This window comes from Callithrix jacchus, chromosome 18 (genome assembly GCF_049354715.1).
Source record: "Callithrix jacchus isolate 240 chromosome 18, calJac240_pri, whole genome shotgun sequence".
Taxonomy (NCBI): domain Eukaryota; kingdom Metazoa; phylum Chordata; class Mammalia; order Primates; family Cebidae; genus Callithrix; species Callithrix jacchus.
The window spans coordinates 51,093,618-51,117,701 of record NC_133519.1 but is presented as its reverse complement, the minus strand read 5'-3'; the positions used below and the strand labels follow the sequence as shown (position 1 = coordinate 51,117,701).

The 24,084-nt window shown below is 34.4% G+C and overlaps 1 long non-coding RNA gene across 1 annotated transcript in view; it reads left to right on the top strand.

Moving 5' to 3' along the window:
• The window catches only part of LOC144580106 (uncharacterized), a 63,286-nt gene extending 42,954 nt beyond the window's left edge, over window positions 1–20,332 (top strand). The window contains exon 2 of the long non-coding RNA XR_013529045.1: window positions 11,146–20,332. This is a non-coding gene — a long non-coding RNA (uncharacterized LOC144580106). The remainder of the gene's footprint in view (window positions 1–11,145) is intronic.
• The last annotated feature ends 3,752 nt before the right edge of the window (window positions 20,333–24,084 follow it).

Genomic DNA, 24,084 nt, shown 5'->3' with positions numbered 1-24,084 from the left:
CTTTTGGGGGACTGTTTTGTACATCCTTTCTTCCCTTTTTTCTCTCTTACAGTCTTCCTTTGTGATTAAGTAATTTTATCTAGTATTGTATTTTGATTCTATGCTGTTTATTTATTAATTTTTTTTTTCTGAGACGGAGTTTCACTCTTGTTACCCAGGCTGGAGTGCAATGGCACGATCTCGGCTCACCGCAACCTCCATCTCCTGGGTTCAGGCAATTCTCCTGCCTCAGCCTCCTGAGTAGCTGGGATTACAGGCACGCACCACCACGCCCAGCTAATTTTTTTTTGTATTTTTGGCAGAGATGGGGTTTCATCATGTTGACTAGGATGGTCTCGATCTCTTGACCTCGTGATCCACCCACCTTGGCCTCCCAAAGTGCTGGGATTACAGTATGCTGTTTATTTTTAGTATTTCTATTATAGGTTTTTGTGCTGTATTTTATGGAGAATACATAAAATATTTTATAAATACGTTATTTTAAATTAATAATGACTTAACTTTGATCACAAAGGATAGAAAGCTATCAAAAACAAATTTTACACTTCAACAACATCCCCCTTATTTCAACTTTTTGATTTTTGTTTTATACTTTCTATACTGCCTGTCTCTTAACCAATTGTTGTAGTAATTATTTTTTATAGTTTTGTCTTTTGCTCTTCATACTTAAGATACAAATGGTTTAACTTATCACAATTCTAGTATTAGATTATTATGAATTTTTCTGTTTTCTTAATTTTACCAGATAGTTCATACCTCAAGATGTTTTCCTGTTACACATTAGTTTCCCTTATTTCAGATTAAATAACTCCTTTCAACAAATTTTTTTTAAGATTGGTCTGGTATTGATGAATGTCCTCAGCTTTTGTTTTGACACTCTTTATGTCTCCTTCAGTTCTGAAAGATTGCTATACGGGGTACAGTATTCTTAGATGGAAGGTTTTCTATTTTTTTTCTTTAGAACTTTGAATGTAGCACTCCACTCTCCTCTCTCCTGGCCAGTAGGGTTTCTGCTCAGAAATTCACTGAAAGCTCTATTGTGGCTGTGTTGAATGTGATATGTGTCTTACCTCTGGTTACTTCAAATATTATTTGACTTTGGCTATTGCTAATTTGATTGTAATATGCTTTAGGGAATTCTGTTTTAGATTAAATTTAATGGATAATCTCTCTACTTCCTTTACCTGATACTGTCATATTTCTCCATAATTGGAAAATTCTCAGCCACTATTCCTTTAAATATGCTCTGTAAACTTTTTTTTCCTCATCATCTGAGGGGATTTCAGTTATGCAGAGGTTACTTTGTGTGATGGTGTGCTGTAAGTATAATAGCCCTTCTTCACTTGTTTTGTTTTTCTTTTTTGCTCTTGTAATTGGGTAATTTCACATGTTCTGCCATAAAGTTCATAAATTCTTTCTTTTGTCAAGTCTGTTGTTAAAGCTTTCTAATAAGCTTTACATTTCAATTATTTCATTCTTTATTTCTAGGATTTCTTTTTTTATTGTTTTTCTTTGTCAAATTCCTTATTTTTTTCCTGGACTGTTTTCATTTAGTTTTCTGTTCATATTTTTTATGATTCCTTGCTCTTTGTTTGGAGGATTATTTTGAATTATCTGAGAGCTATTTTATAAATCTTCAATTATTCCTGGTTTATTGCTGAAGGTTTGTTGATGTCTTTTGATGGTGTCATATTTTCCTGAGTTTTCGCTATCCTTGTGTCTTTACAATGATGATTGCATATTTGAAAAGAACGCCACCTCTTCCATTTTTTGCAGGTGTCATATGATGGTGTTAGACATTTACTTCTTATTGAAATTTAAACACTGACCCAATCGTTTCTTCCCATTTTCAGGTGGACTTATAATGAGCTCAGTAACTAAAACACTGAACTAAAACTAACACATTTTCTGCTCATTGTTTCCCAGTCTAGGAAGACCTAAGAATGTAACAGAACTTAATCCCAACCTTTTACTGGTTTTGAGGCCAGGTGAAGACCCTACACAAGCACCTAAATTTTGTGGAAAAATCTAAGTAGGGATTCAAGCCTTTTCACAGATAGTGCTCTCTCTGGCACTACGGCACCAGCCAGTCTCTGTAACATGGTGTCCTCATGGATCAGAGCACTGAGTGTCCACCAAGATACATACGGCATTTGCTGTGATCAGTGCTCCTCTCTTTGTTCTCAATTCATCTCAGATGTTTCAGCTCTTCTAGTACTCCCAATGATTCCCATGGGACAAAACCAGAGTGAGCTTCCTATGAAGATTCCCAAGCCACTGGGGAAATCAAATGTCAGCCACTATTTCCCTCATCTCATCTTGGCAACTGTAGGTCCTAGAAACTTTTATTTGAGTGGTATAATGCCACCTTGGGGAAGGGATCATACATTCTGAAATGAACATTTTCCTTACTGGCCATGGGCTCCCTGGAATTCTGGTATATTCAGATGCATATTCTTGTCTCTGGATTGTTTCTAGTTGTATTCTTGTAATGGGATCTTCAATTCTACCATCTTGCTAACATCTCTAGAAAACATTTAATATCTGTCAGCCACTGTGCTGAACAGTCTACATGTACTACATCAGTTAATGCTCACAGCAGTCTTCTGAACCTCTATGTTGCCACATTTATTTTGCATAAAGAAAATGAGATCAGCAGTAATTAATTACTCAAGTAATGCAGCTATGAGAATATAGAATATAACTGTGAAATTAAAAGGGAATGCCATTTAAAATAATATATTTAAAAGATGCTGTTAAATTTCAAGAAATCAGTTAAGTCCAATAAAACCTTGCAACTTTAAATGGCAATCAGGAAACACTATAAAACTTACCCCAGTTGACGGAAAATGAATTAGGGTTTACCTATTTACATGAAATCAAACAAAATAAAATACTTACTCTGTCCATCTCCCTTTATACATTATCCTGAAAACATGTGACCTTCACATTCTGTGTCCTGACACATATGTTCCCAGAAAATTTTAAATACCAATGCAGAACTTTAAATCCAACTTCCATCCAATTAAATGATAAAACTAATTTTATAGTTGGGTAACATTACAACCTTGGGAAAATAAAAATGCAAATATAATTGTAGAAAGGTATATGAAATTTATAATATAATTATTTCTATGTAAGAGTCAGGATAATGTGTATTTGTGCATAATGATGCAAAATTAAACACATCTGGCATATTAGTCCTCTGAGATATTCCACTTGCAATTTAAGTGAAATAGGAAAATGATTTTATGTGTCTTATTTGATATTAAAGAAGGTAAAAAAATGTGTGTAAGTTTGTAAATAATATTAGAATATTTAGTGTGCTGTTTATTTTAGTTAAAAGGCTTGCTTAAGTGTTTAGGTAATGTATTCTTATAAGGACCATAAGATAAATCTGTTTAGTACTTGAGGACTTAGAAAGAAAATTTAAATTATTAAATTAATAAATGCAATGTAAAATACTATCTAGTAATTTAATTATTCAAGACTAAAAATTATACTACTTGTTAAATTTCTTCAACTTTAATAAAACATTAATCAGTGATCAGCCATTGTGAAAGACAGTGTGGCAATTCCTTAAAGACCTAAAGACAGAAATACCACTTGACCCAACGATTCCATAACTGGGTATATACCCAAAGAAATGTAGATCGTTGTTATTTTACACACACATGCATGCACATGTTCACTGCAGCACTGTTTACAATAGCAAATACATGAAATCATTCTGAATGCTTACTAATGAAAGACTGGATAAAGAAAATGTGGAACATATACAGTATGGGATACTACACAGCCACAAAAAGGAATGAGATCATGTGCTTTGCAGGGTCATGGATAGAGCTAGAGGCCATTATCCTTAGCTAACTAACATTGAAACATAAAACCAAATTTTGCATGTTTGATTTATAAGTGGGATCTAAATGATGAGAAGACAGGACACGAAGAGGGGAACAAGACACACTGGGGACTTTTGGAGGGTGGAAAAGGAGAGGATCAGGAAAAACAACTAATGAGCTCTAGGCGTAACACCTGGGCAACGAATAATCTCTACAACAAACCCTCATGACACAAGTTTACCTAGAGCACTAGGCTTAACACCTGGGCAATGAATAATCTCTGCAACAAACCCTCATGACACAAGTTTACCTAGAGCACTAGGCTTAACACCTGGGCAACGAATAATCTCTGCAACAAACCCTCATGACACAAGTTTACCTAGAGCACTAGGCTTAACACCTGGGCAATGAATAATCTCTACAACAAACCCTCATGACACAAGTTTACCTAGGGTACTAGGCTTAACACCTGGGCAACGAATAATCTCTGCAACAAACCCTCATGACACAAGTTTACCTAGGGTACTAGGCTTAACACCTGGGCAACGAATAATCTCTCCAACAAACCCTCATGACACAAGTTTACCTAGTTAGCAAACCTGCACTTGAACCCCTCAACTTAAAAGTTTTTTAAAAAACCTGTTAAGCTAAAAAAAACGGTAATCGGTAATAGTTCTACTTTTTTTTCCCTTTTTTTATTGCATTTTAGGTTTTGGAGTACATGTGAAGAACATGCAAGACTGTTGCATAGGTACACACGTGGCAGTGTGATTTGCTGCCTTCCTCCCCATCACCTATATCTGGCATTTCTCCCCATGCTATATCTTAAATTAATTGTCTACCAGGTTTTGTATAAGTCTACAATTCTTGGTCCACTGCTGCAGCTTTGGTGATGTCTTTGGTGGTGTCATGGTTCTCTGAGTTTTCACACTTCTTGCATCTTTACAGTAATATTTGTTTATTTGAGAAGAAAGCCATAAAAATTACTAGATTGGTTAACAAAATAAGAATGAAAGAGCAAGCAATATAAAACAAAAAGGGTAAAATGGTATCACTAATGGCCAAATGGTAAGTCACATGGAACTCTAAAAATATTTACATCAACTAATATAAGAAAGGGAAAGAGAAACAGAGAAATGCAGAAAAATTGTACACATAGAGAAAATAGTAAATTATAGATGACAATCCAAACTTATCAATAATTAAATTGCTGATGACATAAACACTCTAATTAAAAGATAAAGATTTTCAAGATATATAAAAGAGTCAATTATACACTAATTACAAGAGATACTTATTATATAAAAGAAAACAGGATAAAATTAAATGATGAGGTAAAAAAGGACGTACCATGTAAACAGTAAGCATAGGAAGACTGGAATGTGGATTCTCTCTCTGGCAAAGATGGAGTAATAGCCATAGGTTTTACCTTCCCACCTTACACAACAATAAAACTAAACAAAATATATTTTTTTTAAAAACAGACTCCAGACCTTGAATAGAGAACACAGTACAGTAATTCATAGAAGAAATTAAATAATGAAGTGACTATGATTTTCCCAAATTAATGCCTGAGGAGAGTTTCCAGGTGCAGCATAAAAAAGGGAACCTCACCTCAGGTGAAACCCAGAAGTGTTCCTAGGTTCTGAAGAAAGAGTTCAAGTTTTCCAGAGTGCTGAAGCAAAACATTCACATCTCATACAGCACTCCGAAGACTTGCTGTTTTCACCAACCATAGTTGACAAAATCTATGTATAAAAGATATAGATATATACTCTTTAGATGCATATATATTTATCTATATATACATATATATATATTTGTTCTATAAAGTCTCAAATAAAAATTTTACAAATGAAAAAGGCCCTCTACATATAAGCTGCAACTAAGATATTACTTTATGTTGAAAACATATATGTTTTTCTCCTAATGTCTGAAATGGAAAAGACATGAGATGTCTATGCTTATCTGCTGAGATACTTTTGAGTCTGATATTGACTAGCCAGTAATTTATAATATGTTGCTTAAAGCTTGAAACTCCATGGAGCCATCCAGGACTGTTTGGCTACATTTTTGAAGAAATGTATGAACTGATGACTTCTACCTGATATATCTTATCACAAAGCCTGGCTTGACTACTAGAATAAATTAAAGAATGTGGAGCTATTTAAGAACTTACTGGAAGTTTTTGCCTAGACTTTTCTAAACCAAACTTTCTCTCACATAGTTGATTATTCATAATCCAAAGATAAAGCATATCCTGTGCAACAAACAAAGGAACCTGAGGAGCTGTGCCTAGATGTGTCAATAATCATATCAAAATGGTCTAAACATCCCAATTAAAAGGTGGAGATTGTCAAATTGGAGAAAAATTCAAGAGCCATCTCTATGATGCTAACTGCAGCCTATATTAAATGAGAAAACATAAATATGTTAAAAGTAAAAGGACAGAAAAAGATATACCATGCTAAAACTGGAGTTGCTAATATTAATACCAGATACCGTATACTGCAAAATGAAGGTAATTAATAGAAATTAAAAGGGGGCATTTTATAATTATAAAGGGGTCAACTCATCAAGGGGACAGATAATCTCAAATATTTTTAGCACTAATAATAGAGTTTAAAATATATGAAGCAAAGTGTGGTAGAATAGCAAAGAGAAATAGACTAATCATAACTACAGTTAAAGGTTCAATACTAAATACAACAAACAGACACAGTATTTTCAAAATGGGGGATATCTGTACCACATTATCAACGAACTGAATCCAACTTACATTTATAGACCACCACACCAACAGCAGAATATTCATTCTTTTCAAGTGTCAGATAACTTTTGCAAAGGTATTCCATTTGGGAACTAAAACAACTCTCAGAATATTTATACAGATTCAAATCATGAAAAGTGTGTTCTCTCACCACCATGGAATTAAATTAGAAGTAACAATTAAAATGCTATCTGAAGGATATCTAGGTATTTGGAAACTAAATAACATACTTTTAAATAATTTTTATGACAAAGAAAAAAAATCAGAAAGGAAATTGTAAAGTATTTTAAGCTAAAAAATGAAGATGCAGCATAGATATACATATTAGTTGCCTATAAAGTGGTATTTAAAGAAAAATTTATAGAATGAAAAGTCTATATTAGGATATAGCACACATCTCAAAATCAAAAATGCTAGCTGTCACTTTAAGACACTAGAAAGAAGCAACTTATTCCCAAATTTAAAAAATAATAAGGGTAAAGCAGAAATCAATGACATAGATGAAAAAGAGAACAATAAATTTAACAAAAGATGGTTCTTTAAATCAGTATAATTGAAAACTATCTTGTCAGACTAATCAGAGGTAAAAAATGAACTATTAATATCAGGAATAAAAGAGCTGAGACGAATACAGATTGAAATTCCACCGATATTATAAGGAATATAAGAAAAAATTATGAATGCTTTGTCAGTAAATTCAACTTAGATGGAACAGACAAATACCTTGAAAAACACAAACAACCAAAGATCATTCAAAAAGCAATAAATAACATGTGTATTGCTACATATACTATAGAAACTGAAACTAGTTAAAAGTTTCCCACAAATGTAGCTTAGAACTGGTAAGTATGCACTGGTGAATTCAATCAAACTTTTAAAGGATAATAGCAATTCTATAATGACTTGCAGAAAATTAAAGAGGAGTAAATAATCCAGCTCATTCTGTGAGAACATCATAACCCTGACAACAAACACAATGGCATTAGAAAAAACAATAGTTCAGAACTGTGAACTATTGGCAGAATGCTTGGCACAACGTAGCACATGTAAGCCACAAATGTATTAAAGGATAATATAATGACTAAGTAATATTTATCTCAAGACTGCAAGGCTAGCCTAACATTAAAAAATCAATTGATATTATATATTACATTAAGCCAAAAGCATTTGATGAGTTCAAACATCCATTCCTGATAAAACCTGTCAGCAAACTGGAAATAGAATGTAATGCCCTGAATTTAGATAATAAACTTTTGCAACAAGCCAACAACTTCTACTACACACAATGGTAAAAGCCTGCATATTTCGCTACTGAGATCAGGAGCGCTCTTACCGTTTCTATTCATCGTTTTACTGGAGGAAACAGCCAGTGCTAAAAAAAAAAAAAAAAAGCAAATAAATATTCACATAGGAAAGAAGTAAAACTCTTTATTTGCAGATAACATAATATCTGCCAAAGTAAAATGAAATTTAAAGTATTAATAAAACTAATGTGTTTTTTTAACAAGGCTTAATGATACAAGACCAACACATAATAATTGGTTTTATTTCTATAAACTAGCAACTAACTAGTGAAATTTATAAAGTATCCATGACACAGCCTCAAACAAGAGTCATTAAAATAAATATAAAAAAAGATTTGTGAAATTAATACATTGACCACTATAAAATATTTCTGAAAGTACCTAAAGGCCTAACTAAAATGAGAGATATACCTTTTTAATGGGTTGGAAAACTCAATATTGATAAAGTGTAATTTTTCCCTTTATTAATCTTTGACTCAATGCAGTACTAACCCCAAACTCAGCAAATTTTAAAAAATAAACTGACAAACTGACTCTAAAATTTATGAGGAATTGCCAAGAACCTAGAACAGAAAAAGAGCTGAGAAAAACCAAAACAACTCGAGAAAAATAACAAAACAATATTGTGTTTGCATTCTGATACACAAACTGATCAATAGACACAAACAATGCAGAACTGATTCCTTTTACAGAGTTTCCAAGATAATTCACAAAATAAAGGATACTTTTTTCAACAGATGTTTGGTACTAGAACTGGATATCAATATGCAAAAGGAAAAGAGCTAGAAATTCTGATCCATACTTTGCACCAAATACAAAAATTAGTCAAAGATGAATTTTATGTCTAAATGTAACAGGAACACTCTAAAATTTCTAGAATATAGTGGAAATATTCATTCATGAAATAGGCAAGTTTGCTTAGATATGACATCAAAACGCAATCCTTAAAGAAACAAATTTGCAAATTAGAGTTCATAAAAATGGAAACATTCTGCTCTTCAAAAGACACAATAAATTAAAAAACAAGCAGATGCTTGTTAAGAAATATCTAAAACTCAAGAGTTTTTTTAAAACCCAATGTGGGGGAAAACGGACAAAAGATTTGAACAGATGCATCACAGAAGATGTACAGGAGGGAAATAAGCACGAAGACCCTCATTAGACGTTAGAGGTATGCAAACTCAAACCGTAATGAACTCCCATGAAATACATAGTAGAATCAATCCAGTAGTCAATTAAAAACATTGACTACTAAGTCACTGATGAGGTTATGAAGGAACTGCTGGGAAGATTGTAAAATGGCAGAATTCCTTTACTTTCGAAGAGTTCGGTAGTCTCCTTCACATTAAGCCATACACCTGCCATACGATCCGGCCATTCCAGTCTTAGACAGTTACCCAAGAGAGTGGAAAACATATGTTCATACAACTATTGGACACAAATGTTCATAGCAGTTTTAATGATATTATCTCCTAACTGCAAAAAATTCAATATCCACCAGCTAGTAGATAAATAATCAAATTTCAGCATATCTATACAATAGGATACTACTTAACAATAGAAAGACATTTTTGTTAACATATGAAATGGAATACATGAATCTTAAAATAAATATGCAAAATGAAAGATGACAGACACAATCCAAGATGTGTAGTGTATGACACCAATTATTTAAAAGTTTAGAAAATGCAAATTAATCTATTTTGACCAAAAACAGATTGTGGTTGTTTAAGGGAAGGTCAGAGTGTGGGACAAGAGTGAGGAATTACAAAATAGTTTGATAAAATGTTTTGTGGTGATACGTTCACCATTGTGACTGTGATGATTCCATGAGTGTATGCACATTAAAACTCAACAAATTCTATATTTTAACATGAGCAGTTTGCATTTTATATTTCAGCAAGAGTGGATTCAATGATGGACATGAAATTTTTTATTATGGCAATACAAACTTAATCCCATTTTTTCTAAGTTGTTTCTTTTGAAAAAGAGTAGAAAATAGAACTTGAACATACAGATAATAGGAAAATATTTAACATGAAATAACAAAAATATAAACTAGACTGTTTTTTTCCATAATTTGTTTTTCTTTTCCTTGTATAGGCTATCTCTTAGTGTCATGGAAATTAATTTTCCCTAATATGTAGGTAGCTTCTATTCACCCACGTTATCAGTTTTGTTTCAATTCTATAATTTCACTTTTTAATTCTATTACACTTCACACAGGAGAAATAATAATTTGAAAAATATAAAAGTTCTAGAAAAATATGGATTAATGCATTATCATCATGGAGTAAAACTTTTTAATTCTTACATAAACATACAAAAATTTTCAAAGAAAAAGTTTACAAGATAATAAAAGCTCAAAAGTGGAACCATTAGTGATTTACTTTTAAGTAGTAATAAATAGAAATCTAAAATCTTTTTCTATAATTCTAATTATCATATTTTTTCATACATACTTGAGTCTATTTCCAAACTCTTCATTCTGTTTAATCAAATTTGTTTATATTTACTTTATCAAAATATTTTGATTAATATGTTTATATAAAATTTTCTATTAATTAAAATTAGTTTATTTACCAGAAACATTTTGTTATATAATTTTCAAATTTAAAAAATAGCATTGCTTCAAATGTATGTTTACATTAATTAATGTATTAGGAAAAATTGATGTATTTAACATGTTTTCTTTTCCTAGCCTGGAGCATCAATTATTGAGGTTTCTCTTTTTGCACTGACTTAAGTCATTGCCTCTGTATTGTTTTTATCTCACATGTATCTATTAGTATTAGCTTGCATATCATATTTAATACATGTAGAAAGAATGGCTTTTGGCTACTTTCCAAAATTAAATCCATTGCTACTCCCCCCAAAAGATAAGTTATCATCAGAGAATAGTTATATGCTTCGTATGCAAAAATCAATCTCAAAGAGGAGTTCTAAAATGTTATTTTTAAAATAACAGTGTTACTGTATTGTAATTTTCTGTACTAAATTCTCCATAGGCAACTACCTTGCAGACAGAAGCTCTTTAATGTCAGCACATATTTACCGACGTGTTTGTGGAGAAAAACGAAATTAGTCCCTTATGTTATTATTGCACTTTATATATCTATTTCCTATACACCTAGCATAGTAATATAAACAGCATTGTAAAACCCAGACTATTTCTCTAAACACAAAATACAGACATGTCTCTGATTTTTTTTTCCCCTAAAATACATAGCCTTCTGCCATGCAGACTGATGAAGTAAGCACAATCTCGTCTCTGAAAACCAACTCCCAGGAAAATAGACTAACCAGAGCTACAACAGTTTGCATAAACAAAATGTGTATCTCTGAAAGAACATCGTGGCAAGTATCTTCTATGGATGAGAAAAGTAACTGCCGAGTGACTGATCAGGTGACATTTCCCTACTTGGAGAAATGGCGTGAACAAAGAACTTGAAGATAAGAACATTAAGTTATGAAGTTTCAATCTGGTTCTTTATTTTCCCCAGTGATCCCAAAATTTATTTTTATCTCTAGCACACACAAAGAAGCTATTTTTCCTTCCTTCTGACCTGTAATATCTCTAGCCATATTGTGTAGTGTCACTTTGCTGTCATTCAACACACAAAAGCAGATGTCCCCTTTCCCTCTTTTCCACCTTTTGTTGTCCTTGCTACAGATTTTTCAGTTATTCTTTGATGGGCCCAAGGCAATTTCAATCTATCAGCCTTTCCTTTTTATGCACATTCAGGGACTACAATGAGATGGGAAATGGGGTAAGGAGAGAGAAGTAAGGCATCATATTCTGAAATATGAAATCAACAATAAGTTGAGAAAGTGATAGGTAGCGCTTAGCGAAACATACTGCAGCGCTTCTAAGAAAAAGAGAACAGCTGCTGATACATATTATCTGGGAAGACTTTCTTAGGAAAAAAAAAGCAAGAATTGTGATCAGAACCATTAGGATTTGGCGCCATCCAAGTCCTTTTCTCTTTCTTTCACAGTACCAGTGTTAACGGAGCACACAGTTGCCTGGCTGAATTGGACAGGACCCAGTCTGTCTCTTAGCTAATGGCACAGATGGTGATTAACCTCTCAACAATGACATATGAGTGGAGATGATGCCTATAACTTTGAGTAACTATCTTAAAAGAAAATTACCTTTCATTTCCTTCCTTTTCCCTTCTCTCAGACTAGAACATGATGAGACAGTGACCCAGTTTTGACTTAAAGGATGAGAAATAGATATTTTGAGATAAAAAAGTAGATGGAACTGAATTTCCAGAATGTTCTCATCAGGGAAAGCACCTGTCAGCCTGAATAACTTATGTTCTGTGAGAAGAACTACAATTTTGTATTATTTAAACAACTGTTTTTTCAGGTCTGTATTTCAGCATGAGAGCCTCCACTTTAACTGAAACAGAGGTTTAAGTATAAACCTGATATATAGCTGAAAATCTGAACAGATACTATGTTAACACTCAAATAGACAATGAGGATAACCAAGAGTGTCTCACAGTCCATTGAAAGGGTAGGTCTGGTCTCTCCTCATCAAGGGTGACTAAAGAGGAAGTCAGAATGGTGGGGGTAAAATCATTTATGTGATCCTATATGTAAAGGAAATTAATAATGTTTTGAAATGTTTAATACTAAAAATTAAGAAAGGACTTTGAATCATTTGCATATGTTATCAGGAGAAGATAAAATAAAAGACTGGACTATAAGAGAGAAAATAAAATATTAAATGGAAAGTAAAGTGCCGTATGAACTGAGATTTTTAAAAAAGCTAACTTAAAGAAGCATAGGTTACAAATAACCTACAATTTTAAAATAGATTTTAATCTCCTGTGAACTTTTAAATAATTAAATTCTCATCATAGAAAAGAGTCAGTTATGCAGAGTAAAATAGACAATAAAATTAAACTGATTCAGCAAAATAGGCATTTTATAAGAAGCAGAAAGGTGAACCAAAAAAATCATGAATATATAAAAAAAAAAACCACTGAGCTGAAAGAATACTTAATGGTAAACACAATAACTTAGGTTACATGTTTAAAGAATAAATAAAGTATTACATCAAAAGAATGATTTTAAAAAAATGACCATCACAACAGATGTAACCAAAGCAATTCATAAAATTCAACATCTGTTTATGATTAAAAACTCTCAACAAATTATAGAAGGAACATACCACAACACAATAAAGGCCATATATGACAAACCCACAGCTTACACCATACTAAACAGTGAAAAGTAGAAAACATTTCCTCTAAAACCTGGAATAAAACAAAGATGCACATTTTTGCCAATCTTATCTAACATAGAGTGGGAAGTCCCAGCCAGAGCGATTAGGCAAAAGAAAGAAAGAAAGGGCTTCCAAACTGGAAGAGTAAGGTGAATCTTATCTTTTTGCCTTTGACATAATCTTATATATAGAAAAACCAAAAAATTCCATGAAAAAAAAAAAACTGTTAAAACTGATAAAAGATTCAGTAAAGTTTCAAGGTATAAAATCAACACAAAAAAAGTTCTAGCATATCTTTGTACAAACAACAAACAATCTAAAGAAGAATTAAGTCATTAAGCCCATTCACAATGGTGACAAAAATAATAAAATACATAGTAATTTAATCAAGTAAATTTAATCAAGAAGGTGAAAAATCTTACTAAAAACTGTAACACAATTAAATGAAAGGTCATCCTGTGTTTACAGATTATAAGATTCAATATTGCCAAACTGGCTATACTAGAAAAAGCAACCTGCAGATTAAATACAATCTCTGAAAATATCGATGTTATTCTTCATGAAAAATAGAAAAAAATACTATAATTTGTATGGAACAACAAAAGACTCCAAATAGCCAAAGTTGTCTTTAGCAAAAGTGGCATCGCACTACCTGACTTCAAAATATACTACAAAGCTACAGTAACCACAACAGCTTGAGAGTGGTATAAAAATACACACATGGATCAACAAAACAGAATAGACAACCCAAAAATAAATCCATGTATTTACAGCCAACTAATTTTTGACAAAGACACCAAGAAAAAATATTGTGGAAAGAATATTATCTTAATAAATAGTGTTCAAAAACTGGATTTCCATGTTGAAAACAATACAAGTAGACCCCTATCTTTTGTCATAAACTAAATCAATGCAAAATGGATTAAAGATTTCAATGTAAGACTGACACTTGGAAAATACAAGAAGAAAACATTGGGAAAAATGCTTCAGCACATTGGTCTGGGAAAAGATTTTATGAATCAGACTTTAAAAGCACAGGTAACAAAGGGAAAAATTGACTACATCAAGCTAAAATGCTTCTGTACAGCAAAGGCAACAAACAGCAACACAGCGAAAAGGCAGCACACAGAATGGGAGAAAAGATTTAAAATATTCATTCAACAAGGGATTAATATCCAGAATGTATAAGCAATTCAACAACAAAAAAATAATTTAAAAACCAGATTAAAACTGTACGAGTTATCTGAATAGACATTTGTAAAAAGAAGACATACAAATGGATAAGAAGTATTTGAAAATATGCTCAACATGCTTAATGATAAGGGATATACAAATCAAAACTACAAAGAAATATCATCTCATCCCAGAATGGATATTATAGAAAAGTTAGAAATAACAAATGCTGGTGAAGATGGAGGGACAGTGAACTCCAGTACTGTGTTGATGAGAATTTACATTAGTGTAGCCACTATGAAAAACAATATGGAAGTTCCACAAAACACTAAAAACACAACTACCATATAATCCAGCAATCTCAATGCTTGTATTTATCCTAAGGAAATAAAACCAGTATGTCAAAAAGATACATGCACCTTCATATTTACTTCAGCACTAGTCACAATACCTGAGATATATAATCAACCCGAAAGTCCATTCATGGATAAACAGATGGAGAAATTGTGGTATATACACACAGTGGAATACTGTTCAGCCATAAAAGAATAAAATCCAGTTGTTTGTGGCCACGTGAATGAGCATGGTGGGCCTTATATTAAGTGAAATAAGTCAGGTACAGAAAGAAAGATACCACATATTCTCAGTCATATGTAGGAGCCTCCAGAAGAAAAACAATGCTGACACTCTGATTTTATTCCTGTTAGACTTATTTTGGACTTCTGACCTCTATAACCATAAAAGCAAAATTCTGTGTTATTTCAGCCACTAAATTTGTAGGAATTCGTAGGCTTTGGCAATAAGCGGTCCTTGTTGCCTAGACCAGTGTGAGATAGGACAAGGAGTCAGAGATGAATGGAGATACGGCGTAAGGGAATGTGAGGAAGCAGTGAGAACAAATACAAACAACTCTTCCACAAAATGTGGGGAACAGCAGCCTGAACGACAGGCAGCCCCTTCTATAGAAAAAAAAAAAAAAACTAGCCAGCCATGGTGATGCATGGCTATAGTCCCAGCTACTCTGGGGGTTGAAGCAGGATTGCTTGAGTCCATGAGTTTGAGGCTGCAGTGAGTTATGATCACGCCACTAAACTCCAGCCTGGGCAACAGAGCAAGACCCTGTCTCAAAAAAAAAAAAAAAAAAAGGCAGGGATAATAGATGAAGTCAGGATCTATTGTTAAGAAAATGAATTTTAAATTGGTGGATCCTGGAGCATATGTGGACTCTGAGGACAACAATTTATTTGAGAGAGAAAAAGAGATGATGCAAGAGAAAGTGGAAATAGTTTCAATAATTATAATGTGTGAAAGGAGGAAAGGGGATTTGATTAGCATCAGTGAGGATATTTTGGCCTTTGCTAAGAAAGGGACACTTTTCCTTAAGACCCTGGAAGAAGATGGACTCAGGTGCTTACAGATATATAGATTTAGTGATGGCAAGGGAAAGCTTTTAAAGATGAGAAGTTCTATTTTACCAATAAAAGAAAGGAAATTTCATCAGCTAAAATTACACAAATATAAAGAATACAAAGTTTGATGAATTATAAAAGAATGTGATTTGGTAGAAAAGTAAATCTATAAAAAATTTAGTCCTGTTTCAAAGCTGATGATTCTGCATTTATCATGATGTCAACATGCGTGGCTGTTTTGTTTCTCTTCAACAATCTTCACCACCAATGCAAGCATAGAGATGGTGGAGGTTTGAGTTCCTGCAGGGTTGCTGATCGCAGAGGAGAACGGAAAACACTTGAGAATATGGCAAAGGAATATTACTAGTGGTAATAAAAGGGAATGAAAAGCAAAGAGGAAGGAGTAAAAATGATAATAGCAATAAATTCAAGATGTTCACAGGAGTGCTCAATAATTTTAATTGTCCAGCATCTCCAAAGAGGGCCTGAGGTTGGACTGAAGAATGCAGAAGGAAAAACAAATGGACCAAAAATAGTCGCCGTTATAATTTGTTTTGAGGCTCATTACATACACCCAGTGAAAACGTCTAAATAAAGTGGGCTGGAGCACTTTATAGGAGAATTTTACACTTCAAGTCTCAGAACCTACAGATAGCAAGTAAGAGCAAGAGCCATAGAAATACAGTGACAGTCGACTCTCGAACAACACAGGGAAAGGACTGCCAACACCTTGCACAATAAAAAATCCTTGGATAAATTTTGACTCCCAAAAACGTAATTACTAACAGATCACTCCTGACCAGATGCCTTACCAATAACATAAGCATCTGATTAACATACATGTTGTATGTTACATGTATTACATACTGTATTCCTAGGAAAAGCAAGCTACAGAAGAAACGGTATGAAGAAAATCATGAGGAGGAGAAAATATATTTACTATTTATTAAGTGGAAGTGGATCCTCAGCAAGGTCTATTGAGTAGGCTGAGAAGGAGAAGGAAGTCAAGGAGTTGATCTTCCTGTCTCGTGGGTAGCAGAGGTAGAAATTCCACATATAAGTGGATCTGTGTTGTGCTGTTCAAGGGTCACCTGCATTACTATAATTTGATTGCATTTTAAATTTCTCTAAAATTATAAAAACTTATACATAAGCCCACATGGCCATGTTGAGATAATTTCAAGTGTAATAAATGGTCAGTTGATCTCTTACATTAGCACTCATAACCTTGATAATTTACCATATTATGTCAGTTCTTTACCTTTTAACATAAGATATCCTTACTTGTTAACATACCCAGAGAAGATCCATTGACTAAATTCATATGGCATAAATATAAACCAGCATAAAATTAAAAATACTACAAAATATTCAGTATTTATAGATTTAGTGATGGTAAGGGAAAAGCTTTTAAAGATGAGAGGTTCTATTTTACCAATAAAAGAAAGGAAATTTCATCAGCTAAAATTACACAAATATAAAGAATACGAATTATAAGAGAACGTGATTTGGTTCTTTTACTAAATACTAATAACCAAAGCATTTCCTCCTGAAAGGAACATGGATACTGGCTAGTAATTTTAAAATGCTCTTGTAATTATACAATTAGGGCAAGTGTAAACTGGTATTAATAAATTGAATGGTTATCAGCACTTTAGATAACCCATGGCATCTATCCCAAAATAGAAATGCTCTTAACAAAAGGAATTAAAACATTTCGTCATTCACTGACTTGAACTCCCTGATCCTGATGCACAGCTATCCCCCGATTCATCACAAGTGATTTGTCACTTGTGGAGTATGCCAGAAGCCACTGATTCCTGTTATCATTTTGTGCATCTACTTAGCAACCAAATACTCACAACAATTTCTGCCCATTCCATTTGTGGAAAAGTGAATACACATCATGGGAGCCTGTAACAACTGTAAGTTCTTTTTATGGAAATATTTCACCTAAGCAAATATTGGCCAAGACCTGGTTATAGAAGGGGGGAGGAATAATGTGGAGGGGAAAGAATAGAAGAGTGCCTCCTATTTAGCATACAATAAATTATTAACTTATTCTACTTCAAAACCATAGGTAAATAGATGAACATGAAAAAACTACATTTCTGGGCCACCTGGAAAATAGAAATATGTTAACTTAGCGTGATTCCATGAAATGAAGGGAGTTTTGCTTATTGTTACTCTCTCACATTAATGCTAAACTTTATTTACCTTTTACTTACTTTTACCACCAGAAATAAGTCAAAAGTGGTTTACTAAGACAAATACCACCTATCTAGTACTAAAGAACTAAACTATAATACTAAAGAACTAAACTATCTAGTACTAAAGAACTAAACTAAACTAATACTAAAGAACTAAACTATCTAGTACCAAAGAACTAAACCATCTAATACTATAGAACTAAACTATCTAATACTAAAGAACTAAACTATCTAGTACTAAAGAACTAAACTAATACTAAAGAACTAAACTATCTAGTACTAAAGAACTAAACTAAACTATCTAATACTAAAGAACTAAACTATCTAGTACTAAAGAACTAAACTAAACTATCTAATACTAAAGAACTAAACTAGTACTAAAGAACTAAACTAAACTATCTAATACTAAAGAACTAAACTATCTAATACTAAGGAACTAAACTATCTAATACTAAAGAACCAAACTAAACTATCTAGTACTAAAGAACTAATCTAATACTAAAGAACTAAACTAGCTAGTACTAAAGAACTAAACTAAACTATCTAGTACTAAAGAACTAAAAGGGGAAGTTTAGGAAATATGCAGGGAGACACATTAGGAAATATCAGAAGGGTAAAGGTTGGTCATCAGAGAGCGTCCTGCATCGCATAAAGGCAAAGTGAACATAGATAACTAAAATATTCCAGACAGACAGGTAAAGATAGAGATCTATAACAGATACATCTCTTCTTCTCCTCCACTTGTACTACAAATTCATTTTAATTTATTTCCAGAGGTTTTTATTAAACTCCTAAAACTCAGGGGAGTACTGTGTTGTTGAAGTATATCCGTGAATCTGAAATCCGTGGCCCAAAGTCCCTGTGGTGATACAGCCGGTCAGACTGAAGATCCCAAGCTAGTGGAGATGCTGTCTCTACCGTCCTCACAGGGTTTCTTCCCTCTTTTCTCCTGACTATCCTTGAGCTCTGGCTACGTAAGTCATCCTAGTCCTTTTCCTCACTGAACACCTGTAATGGCTCCAGGATATTCATTCTACATGCTGCATGCTACATAACACATAGGATATTCGTGTTACATTGCTACATGCTACATGCTACAGGTCCGTTTCCCAGACCTGCCATCACCCTAGCTGGCCCAAGTTTCAGATCTGCCTTAGATACTTCCACCTAAATTTACCGAAACATACAGACTTCTGAAAAAGCACATTTAGTTGGATGATAGATGCTGTCAATTATTTTATAGCATTCTTGTAGAATTCTCAAAGTGGGTCAATGTATTTCAATTTTAATCATGTATACAGAGTATAAGGGGGAAATGGATTACAAGAAAAAAGTTTTTGATGAATGATGTATGGGTACCTATGTGAAAAAATTCGCTCTTTAAAATGGATTATAGAAGAAAATATGCATTATGTATAAACTAGACTCTAGAAAGAAATATGGGAAAAATAAGTCAAAGAATACAGTCACACCTCAGCTTATTCAATATTACCTATGAAACTCTGGAATTAATAAAATAGCAGCAATGTGCTAAACATAAGTCTTTTACAAAGAGAAATTCCAGGCAATTTGAAAAACAAAGCCCAAGTTGTGTTTGAAGCTGTGATCAGAAACAGAAGTTTTGATAGATCAAAGCAGCATCTTCTATTCCATGTCTCTCTGCAGAACAATTAAGGATCCTGTTTTTAACCATCTGCTAGATTGTGGATTTTATTTTAAATGAAGTTAAAACGAATAGAATGTACCAGCCCATGACTGTCTTCGAGCCATCACATGCAAGAGAGATTGTTTTCATTGACATGACAGATTTTGTCATAGAGCCTTAGTGAAGGAGGCTCTTAAATAAGCTGTTATGTTATACACTCAGACAAGCTAATGACTCAACTAGAAAATCTCTCAGTACATGAGCTTATGATAGTTGTGAGGCTATGATAACTGTAAGTAAGATGAGTACCAATTAAAATATCCTAAAGGCTAAAACTAAGATCTTCTCTTTAACAGTAATAAATTACAAAATGTTGTCTCCCTAATTTTCAATAACATTGGGAAAAAATAAGGGTTAAGCATTTAAGCTTTAAAAACTAGGCCCATGCCGTCACAACTGGAACATGAGCTACTTAGTAGGAGGTTACTGGTAATTTCTCAAAGTGCAAGCTATTTTTTTCAGTGACAACCTTTATGGGATTTTCTGTGAAAACTGCTGCTTTCTTCAATCAAAATATTTTTAACTAATAAAACACTACTTGCCTCAGGAAACAGGAGAAAAGAAGAAACTAATGAAAGAAGAAATCCGTCATTTTCATTTTATTAAGACTTCAGAGAAATAAATACATACAATAGAAAAATCCTTTAAATAAAAATACATAACCGCATTTAGTTAAATAACCAGTTTTTGTTGTTATTGTTGTTTCTGTTTTATGGGGTTGTTTTTAAGCCAGGGTCTTGCTGTCACCTGGCTGGAGTTCAGTGGTGTGATGGTAGCTCCCTGTAACTCAGACTCTTGGCCCAAGCCATCCTCCTGTCTGAGCCTCCAAAGTAGCTAGGATTACAGGTGCCCACCGCCATGCCTGGCTAGTTTTTGTTTTCTGGTAGAGATAGGGTTTGCTTTATTGCCAAGGTTGGTCCCCAAATATTTGTTAACCTTAAGTTATCTTGCCCTCTGCACTTTGAAATCAGGGAGAGCTGTTTTTTAAGTTTTACTCTATTCCTTAAACCTTCACAATAGGTCTGAAGAATTCTAAAGAGGCAAAGCATCCTCAACTTAAAAATAATTTTTTTGCAGGTATCTCTATTTTAATTAATAAAGTAAATGGGATAAAAATTGGTTCTTCTAGTTTTCTTGGTAAAAGGGTTGAGGAAGAATATAAAAGTGACTTTTTTTTCTTGTTCAATTTTTATTTGAGAATCGGAGATACATGTGGAGTATAGTTAAAAGGTGTTTCATGATGCTGAGGGTTAGGGTATGTCATGGTCCCCAGTGTTTACTGTCTATTGCTCCCATCTTCATGTCCATGAGTACCCAGTATTTAGCCCCCACTCATAAGTTAAAACACGCAGCATTTGGTTTTCTGTTACGGCATTAATTAATGGCCTCCAGCTGCTCCTATGTTGCTGCAAAGGACATGATTTTGTTCCTTTATCATGGCTGTGTAGTATCCTATTGGGTATAAATATCATATTTTTTAAATCCAGTCCACGGTTGATGAGCACCTGAGGTGATTCTATGTCGTTGCTATTGTTTTGAATGGTGCCAATAGTGCTGTAATGAACATACAAGTACATGTGTCCTTTTGGTAGAATGATTTATTTCCCTTTGGTATATCCCCAGTAATGAGATTGCTGGGTCAAATGGTAGTTGAACTCATAGTTGTTTGAGGAATCTCCAAACTGCTCTCCACAGTGGCTGAGTTAACTTACACTCCCAACAACAGTGCATGCGTGCCCCTTTTCTCCACAGCCTAACCAACATCTGGTTTTTGTTTGTTTCTTTTTTACACTTTAACAAAAGCCATACTGACTGGTGTGAGATGGTATTTCACTGTGGTTTTGATTTGCATTTCTCTGATGAGTAGTAATGATAAGTATCTTTTCATGTGTTTTTCAGCTGATTGGATGTCTCCTTTTTGAAAATTAATCTACTTATTTTATTGTGGTACTTGGAAGGTTTTGATAACTCCTTATCTAAAGACCTAGAATTAGCCTAACAATGACTCCTATGTAGCGTTTTTTGTTGTTGTTGTTTTGTTTTGTTTTTTGTCACACGGATTTAATGGTAGAGCTGGTACTGAATCCTAGCTCTGTCCGACTCCAGTGTCCCCACTTTTTTTTTTAAGTTCTGGGGTACCTGTGCAGATCTTGCAGAATGGTTGCAGAGGTACACACATGCCATCGTGGTTTGCTGCCTCCATCCCCCATCATCAATGTCACGCATTTCTCCCAATGTTATCGTTCCCCAACCTCCCCACTTCCCATTATCCCTCCCCTGGCCCCCACCCCCCAACACACCCCAGTCTGTGACGTTCCCCTCCCTGCGCCCATGTGTTCTCATTGTTCAACACCTGCCTATGAGTGAGAACACTCAGTGTTTGATGTTCTGTTCTTGTGTCAGTTTGCTGAGAATGATGGTTTCCAGATTCATCCATGTCCCTATAAAGGACATGAACTCATCCTTTTTTACGGCTTAACAGTATTCCATGGTGTATATGTGCCACATCTTATTTGTCCAATCTATCATTGATGGACATTTAGGTTGGTTCCAGGTCTTTGCTACTGTAAACAGTGCTGCAATGAACATAAATCCTTTGGGCATATACCCAGCAATGGGATTGCTGGGTCAAATGGTATTTCTATTTCTAGATCCTTGAGGAATCGCCACACTGTCTTCCACAATGGTTGAACTAATTTACACTCCACCAACAGTGTGAAAGTATTCCTATTTGTCCACATCCTCTCCAGCATCTGTTGTCTCCAGATATTTTAATGATCGCCATTTTAACTGTTGTGAAATAGTATCTCCATGTGGTTTTAATTTGCGTTTCTCTAATGACCAGTGATGATGAGCATTTTTTCATATGATTATTGGCCACATAAAAGCTGGAAGCATCACACTACCTGACTTCAAACGATACTATAAGGCTACTCTAATCAAATCAGCATGGTACCGGTATCAGTACCAAAACTGAGATATAGACCAATGGAACAGAACAGAGTTCTTGGAAGTAACACCACACAGCTACAACCATTCAATCTTTGACAAACCTGACAAAAACAAGCAATAGTGAAACTATTCCCTGTTTAATAAATGGTGTTGGGAAAACTGGCTAGCCATGTGCAGGAAGCTGAAACTGGACCCCTTCCTTGCACCCTACACAAAAATTAACTTCAGTTGGATTAAAGATTTAAACATAAGACCTAACATCATCAAAATCAAAATTCAGGACACAGGTATAGGCAAGGACTATACATCTTCTTTTGAGAACTGTCTGTTCCTGTCCTTTGCCCACTTTTTAATGGGAGGCTATTTGGTTTTTGCTTATTGAATTAAGTTCCTTATAGATTCTGGCTACTAGACCTTTGTCAGATGCATAGTTTATTAATGTTTTCTCCCACTCTGTAAGTTGCCTGTTTACTTCCTTGATAGCTTCTCTTGCTGTGTAGAAGCTCTTTAATTAGGTCCCAAGTGAGGTGGCCACTTGGCTGCATGGAGAAGGGAGAGTGCTGGGGATTGAAGGTTTCTCTTTGCAGACTCTCTAGCAGTCACCTGCTTCCAGTGCCTCCCTGCCTTGTGCTCTCTGCAGTGCCTGGGATCTCTAAGTACAGAGTACTCTGAGAACAATGTAGGAACATCTTCCCAGGTCCTCACATCCAACCTCTGACACTGAAAACGTACATGATGTAGGAACATCTTTCCCATCTGCCAGGTCCTCACGTCCAACCTCTGACACTGAAAACGTACATGATGTAGGAACATCTTTCCAGGTCCTCACATCCAACCTCCGACACTGAAAACATACATGATGTAGGAACATCTTCCCCATCTGCCAGGTCCTCACGTCCAACCTCTGACACTGAAAACGTACATGATGTAGGAACATCTTCCCCATCTGCCAGGTCCTCACGTCCAACCTCCGACACTGAAAACGTACATGATGTAGGAACATCTACCCCATCTGCCAGGTCCTCACGTCCAACCTCCGACACTGAAAACGTACATGATGTAGGAACATCTTCCCATCTGCCAGGTCCTCACGTCCAACCTCCGACACTGAAAACGTACATGATGTAGGAACATCTTCCCATCTGCCAGGTCGTCACGTCCAACCTCCGACACTGAAAACGTACATGATGTAGGAATATCTTCCCATCTGCCAGGTCCTCACGTCCAACCTCTGACACTGAAAACGTACATGATGTAGGAATATCTTCCCATCTGCCAGGTCCTCACGTCCAACCTCTGACACTGAAAACGTACATGATGTAGGAACATCTTTCCCATCTGCCAGGTCCTCACGTCCAACCTCTGACACTGAAAACATACATGATTTTGCTTTCTTTACATACTTCTCCTCCACACTCTTGGAAAATACTGTTGATATATTTTAAACTCCTTTGCCATCTTCCCTGTTATTTTTTATCCA